We start from the raw sequence: 6,781 nt of genomic DNA, 5'->3' as shown, positions 1-6,781 counted from the left end.
ATGTGTTTTAAGATAACCACGTCGCGAGCATCTATATGAACATACATTGCATTTATATGGTTTTTCACCAGTATGTGTCATTTTATGTGTTTTGAAATGACCAAGTTGCGAGCATCTATATGAACATACATTGCATTTATAGGGTTTTTCACCAGTATGTGTCATTTTATGTCTTTTGAGATTACCAAGTTGCGAGCATCTGTATGAACATACATTGCATTTAAAAGGTTTTTCACCTGTACTTGTATTTTTATTTGCTTTAATATTACTAAGTTGAGAAAATACTGTGATTTGATTTTGATTATCAATTACCTCCATGTGAGCAATTATGTGAGTTTTTAGATCACTTCTGCTACCAAAAACTGCGCTACAAATGCAGCAAATTAAATTACGTGAGAAATGGATTACTCTTCTTAGAATAAGTCGAAGTTCCTTCGGCGTATCTCGTTCTAAGATTTCTTTTTTAATGTCTTTCTCATCTATCGTGACTTCTGAATACTGCATCATTCTATCCTGGATTTCATCATCTGAGGATTGTTGACTGTCGCCTGTATCGTGATGCTGTGTGAAAAATGCCTTGGTGGACACCTAGAAAAAAAAATCAATATTATCAATTGTTATGTGTTATAATATTCCATTTGATTTTTTTTCACTTTGCTTTTTAGCATCTGCAGACATTATTAAATAACGAGGTGAGAGTAAAATGACAAAAGTGTCGTTGGAGAGTGTGCATAGGCCTGTAACAACACAAGAGCACTAACCTTCAGTTGGTGTTCGTGAACGTGAAATTTTGACGACATAACTGCATATTTCAGCCTTATAATAAATCCTGTCGCTAAATAAAATGACGTTAACCACCTATAACAAAACCAAAGTAAGAACCAAGGAGTAAGTCCCGCAATTTATACTGACCGGTTTAGCAACTACTCAGGACGGGCTGTGGATGCCAAGAGTCCAAGAACCTAAGCGGTCATGAATATAATTACACGTACCTAAGTTTTATAGATTTAGTATATAGGATTAATTAAATAAATTTATAGGTATTACTTGTATGCATAACGAATTAATATATTATGTATTTAAATGTTTAATTGTATTGTTAACTAAGGATCACAGAGCAAATTTAATATGCCATTACTCAATGTATAGAATCGATTAAATTAATATTAATTATATAATTGCCATTATATTATAATCAAAATGACGTATCAGAATATGTAGTTGTTATATTATAGAATCGCGTAAAAAGCAGCATATTTTATTATTATGCAAATTTACGTAAATTTAATAGTATAGTGCAAGCTCTCCTTCTTATAATTGCTATATAACTCAGTATGTCAGACAGAGCCAGCGCTCGGGCCAATTTTCCACACACGTTTTGTTTGAAGTACACGGTGCAGTGAAAGGAAAGAGCACACACTAGGTGGGCAATTTTCCATAGATAAATTCCATACGAGTGAGCGAGATAATACCGTAATACTAAAACAGAATTAATCAAAATTTCCTTGCAGATTAATTATTTGTGATGCTATAATTGATTTATATAAACATAGATATAAGGCGAACATAATAATATTAACTTATAGACTACGATAATCTTAAGCCTTTATAACTTTGTATCCATCATTTAGACAAGTATGTCCGAACATAAGTAGAGATGAAAAATCATAGTTCGTTTAGCTCAAAACTGGATGATATAACCATAAAGTGTAAACGTACATCCTTACAAGTCCAGTCGATGAGCTAAGGAATCATCATGTATGTAAACTGTTAACTTCTCTTATTCAAGATGTAACTGTTTGAGAGGTAAAACTTTAATCCGCGCAGCGAATCTCTTCTTTTTCTGGTCAAACCTGATGAGAAGCCGCAAGTACATCATAATTATGTGTGCGGTTCTCCAACTTTCTAATTAGCGACTCTATATTATTAAAACATTATTAAGACTTTTATAGGTTAATAAAAATTAAATAAATGAATATATTAATAAATTTGGACTTTAATACTAAATATATCCTATAATTATAAATATAAACTATATATTTTTTTTAAAGTTTTTCTAGGAACAATTATACAATTTATAAATTATATGTGACCTTGACCATGGAATAATAGTAGTGCCATTAACAATAAATATCGTTATACTGAACGTGAGTTTTATTCGTTAAAATAACTGTCGTGAAGCACCATCATCGAGTGTTTCCACTATGTACTCCAAGATCCTCACATAGATGACCCCCAGATCACATATCTGAGCTAGTCGAACCTATGTGACTGTCACCTGCCTAGCTTGAAGGCGAAACAAAGGTCACAAAACATATTCAAATCTCATCAAATAACCTCGATCAATAGTATAAACAATATTTTGATACATTATCATACTTCGAAATTCCACATGATTAAATAGAACACTCACTACACGATACTACTCGATATTGGAGAGTGTATTGTGGGGTGTGGGAATGACTATAAGACAACGAAACTCAAAATTACTATATCCAGTGAAAACTACTATGGATGATTTCAATATTTCGTGAATTTGGAATATTATTATTAAATCACTATAATTAATTTGTAAATTAAATTAATAACGTTTGGCTTGCCCACTCTTGCGGCACATTCGGCTTTCGCCTATAAATAATTAAAATTATTGGTCGTTAATGAATGAATAGCTGTTTCAGGTTTTCCATAAACTTTTGATTGTATAATCTAAGGCAGTGCTCCGCAACCTTTTCCCATCCACGGCACACCAAAGCTCTTCCCAGAATTCCACGGCACACCACACGTAAAATAATTTATACACCAAAACATGGACCCCCACATCCTGAACGGGGACCCCAGGCCAAGATCTTTGGCGGGCCTCCTCTACCTATCGCTAAGGTTAAAGACAGTGTGATACTCTAAAATAGTGTTTTTCAAATAGTGTGCAAGGTAAAATTAATGGTATTGATTTTATGTTTAGCGATTTTGAATGGTTATATTAGATTTATATAATTATGGTTAGTTGTCTGGTTAGGAATAATTATTGTTAGTCGAGCATTGACACAATAATAATATATTGTATCCTACAATCACATGTCTTAAAATATTAATACTAGCGTAGTAAAATAGCACCGCAGGCGACTTTTTTTGACTCGAAAATTGGAGCTGAACTGCGAAATCTAGAAAATAGCCAATGTAACATCGTCGAAGTTCAGTTTTAGCGTCCCTGTCGTTTATTAATTCAACAAATTCCTGTCGAATTTATAGGAAAAGCGCTTCTATAGAATTTTCGGCATTGGTTGCAAAAGGGTTTCGTCTCCAGTCGTATTGGTTGTATAAAAGTACTGATGAAATTTCTTTTGCAGCAAAGTTAAAAGTTTTTGAGATGGATCCAAAATTAATTGCTTGTTTTCAATGGTGGTCTGGTATTGACATTAATTGTAGAAATCCTTGTCTTAACTCCTGCCAAAGTTCGAGTTTATTTTTGAATTCTTCTAATTTGTCAGAGCACGTCAATATATTTTCACTCTGACCTTGCATTGTTTTATTAAGTTCATGCAGGTTCGCAATGTACCTACGCAAATTTATGTATTGCTAAGATTTAAGTATGATCTAAGGTATAGTAGGGTGAGGGGTGCAATCACTTATCTATACTAAAATACACGCTACATGCAAGGAGAAGTGGACAAAGAATGTCTTACTTAAGAGATGAATTTTTATCCATTGCACATAACTACACCCGCTAAAGATGAAAAAGCCACCGAGATTTTGTATTTTATTATAATTAGGTACCACAAAATCACCGATTTCGTGATATTTCAACTCGATTCGCATGAAATACCATTGCCTCTCTGTTTTCAAGATTCCACAACGGAAAAAAAGAGTTTTATCTTTTGCTTAGATTGAACATACGAAAGGGTTATTCATCAAACCGACCTGTAATACTGCGCATACTTTTTGACACTTGATCGGTAGTAAGACCGGCAAAACATGAATAGAGTGACGATCGAACAGCGATTCAAAGATATAATTGTTTTACTTAAGCGATGACGCTTATTTTGGGCTTAACGGGTTTATTAATAAACAAAATTGCCCCATATGGCGTCCAATCTGGAAGAGAACAGATTTCTTTACATAAAAATAATACACTAGCTTGTGCGGTTTACATGCTGGTGGAATCATCGAACCTTATTTATTAAAAAACAGGCGGGAGTTCGCGTTATGGTCGATGGAGATCATAAGGCACTGACTGGCCTATGATCGATGATATTAGTTGCTGTTGCACGTATGGATGGGATTGATCCGTACAGGATGTGGTGTCAATAGGATGAAACTATGTATCAAGATACGATCGCAACCACCGACTTATTGAATTAGATTTATTTATGATATGAACCTATCAATTTGCTTCCAACTGTTCGTTTGAGTTATTTTTTTTCAACGTTTATGATTTTCAGAATCAAGACATCAACTCATTTAGTGCTGACACCGCGACTGGCGTGTTTGCATTAGTTGGCCATTAGATATAATTAACATGATATTTAAATGTGATAATTAATAAGTAATTAGTAGGCCAGCAATGAATCGGTTAAAGCTTATGGTCTAAGATCGTGGCTAGGCGATTCGCTGATTGCGGGTCGCGAGTGCAAATGACGCATGCCGAACGAAAAATAATTTGTCATATAAATCCAAGACGCGTCTATTTCATTTTTTGTTTATGTTCTATTAGTAACAATAAAAATAACATATTAATTGACATGTTTTCTTTTTCAAGTAAATAGGTAACGTTTTTAGTCATTACACGTTTAAGAACTAATAGCCCCGTCGCCATCAGGAAACAAATTTACGTATTCACACCTCGACGTTCGCTCTTCGATGCCAGCGAGTTCAAAATTTCGTCACGCCTATACCTAGTTGACAATTATTTGCCGTTTCACTGATGTTATAATAATTTATATTCATTGACATGTTTTCTTTTTTAGGTAAATAGGTAACATTTTTAGTCATCTTTACACGATTTAAGAATTAATACCCCCGTCGCCATCACGAAACAAATTGACGTATTCACACCTCGACGTTCGCTCTTCGAATGCCAGCGAGTACCAAAATTTCGTCGCGCCTATAGTTGAAAATTATTTGCCGTTTCACTGATGTATGGTCAAAAGTAAAGAAATTAGAGTAAAAATGATATCAGTACCTACCCCTACCAAGGTATTATATACAAATTCAATATTGTTCCAGAAAAATCCGTAAAAAGTTAAAACAAAATATGGAACTCAGCATGTAACATCCGAAAGGAAATACATAAAACAGAATAATATGATACAATTATTGTGGTACAATATGTGTTATTTATTTGTACAAAATTAATATAATTTGGAATGCAAATTCAAAGATTGGATAACATAATTGACTGATGTCAATGAAATATGTTTACTCTGCAACTGTGCTATGTTTGTTCCTGATTTTTCTGGATACAATAACTTATGATCACCTAAATAACGTAACGATGGCCGAGCAGCTTACGCGGCGAGATGCGTGCAATAAACCTCCTCTTTGCTGGAAGCAATTTTTTTATAAACAATACAACAAATTACGTTATTTTTTTTTACATATCTTACCTTGCATGACTTAAAAGACACTCACGGGAGATTAATTTAACGTACAGTGGATCGCAATTTAAGATACGAGTACCTATTCACATTAAAAATTGCTTTACATTCGAATGATTGTGATGTATAAATTATCATAATTGAATATTCACGATTTAACGAAAGATGTACAAACCAACACATATATTGTATTAACATAAATTATTAGTGTAAGTTAAAACCAACAATTAATGAAACAAGTTGGAGAGAATTAATAATGGTGTAATGAGTTTCAAAGATGCATTTGCAAATTTCAACCTTCTATATAAGACAGCACACATTGTGTCTACTTACAATTGGCCTGTAATCTAAACGCGAACAACCCGGTTGAGGGTTTTCATTATCATAATATATTGGGTGTGAAAAATCTTCAATAAGCTCACGCTTGACGACGGCTTGTTGATCATCTGTCTCAGATTTTATATCGGAGAGGTCAACCATTGGGCACTGAAAGAAGAATTATTATATTTTGTAAACACGGTAAAACCAGTTTCAGTTCTCGTAACATCCATAAAACAATGTATAATAATTATATTTAACATGAATTAGTAGATAACCTAACCTATAATATCACATATGTATCGTAGCTGTCAAATTGTATAAACATGTAAATTTTTGAAACAAAGTTTAATATCATCGCAAGTTCCTTCACTGTTTGTAAAAAAGCAACATTTTATTATATTACACTTATCGCTGCTATTGAGAATCTAAAGTGTTTGTAAAAGATATCATTATCCAAAAACTAACCTCGAAATTGCAACTTGAAACGTCTGCATTCTCTTGCGTTACATGAGTTCGAGGGTCCGGGTTGTTTGAATGGCTTGTCAGCGTGTCAAACAAAGACTTGCCTTCTATATCGGAGTGTTCTCCATCACATTCTTGCTTTACATCCATGTTAAGGGTATATTATATTCCAGAAGCAACGTGTTCCGTGACAGACAGGAATGACAGGATCCTTTCAAGGTACTGTTAGAATAGTGTTGCTGCAACACTGAAAAGTATTTTCGTGAAAACTACCTATAATAAAAATAAAAACTTCACACGGTGTTTTAATAATATGTATATTTTGTTGTCTAAACAGCACAATGGTACGAAAATTATCGTCAGCATTTCCTCAATCTTAACGAGAACAGCGCATCTCGGTATATAAT

General features: G+C 33.6%; 1 long non-coding RNA gene across 1 annotated transcript; it reads right to left on the bottom strand.

Annotated features, from left to right (window-relative positions):
* Positions 1-6,552, bottom strand: LOC147077379 (uncharacterized). Its single transcript, XR_015069395.1, has 3 exons — positions 6,378-6,552; positions 5,925-6,077; positions 1-588 (listed from the first exon to the last, which is right to left on the bottom strand). It is a non-coding gene; the product is annotated as an uncharacterized LOC147077379 (long non-coding RNA).
* Between the last annotated feature and the right edge of the window lie 229 nt (positions 6,553-6,781).

The sequence above is a fragment of the Rhyacophila brunnea genome, unplaced genomic scaffold, assembly GCF_057557595.1.
Source record: "Rhyacophila brunnea isolate RB1 unplaced genomic scaffold, BYU_Rbru_1.0 scaffold_13, whole genome shotgun sequence".
NCBI classification, from domain to species: domain Eukaryota; kingdom Metazoa; phylum Arthropoda; class Insecta; order Trichoptera; family Rhyacophilidae; genus Rhyacophila; species Rhyacophila brunnea.
The sequence above is the reverse complement of the archived record's forward strand: the minus strand, read 5'-3'. Positions and strand labels throughout refer to the sequence as shown.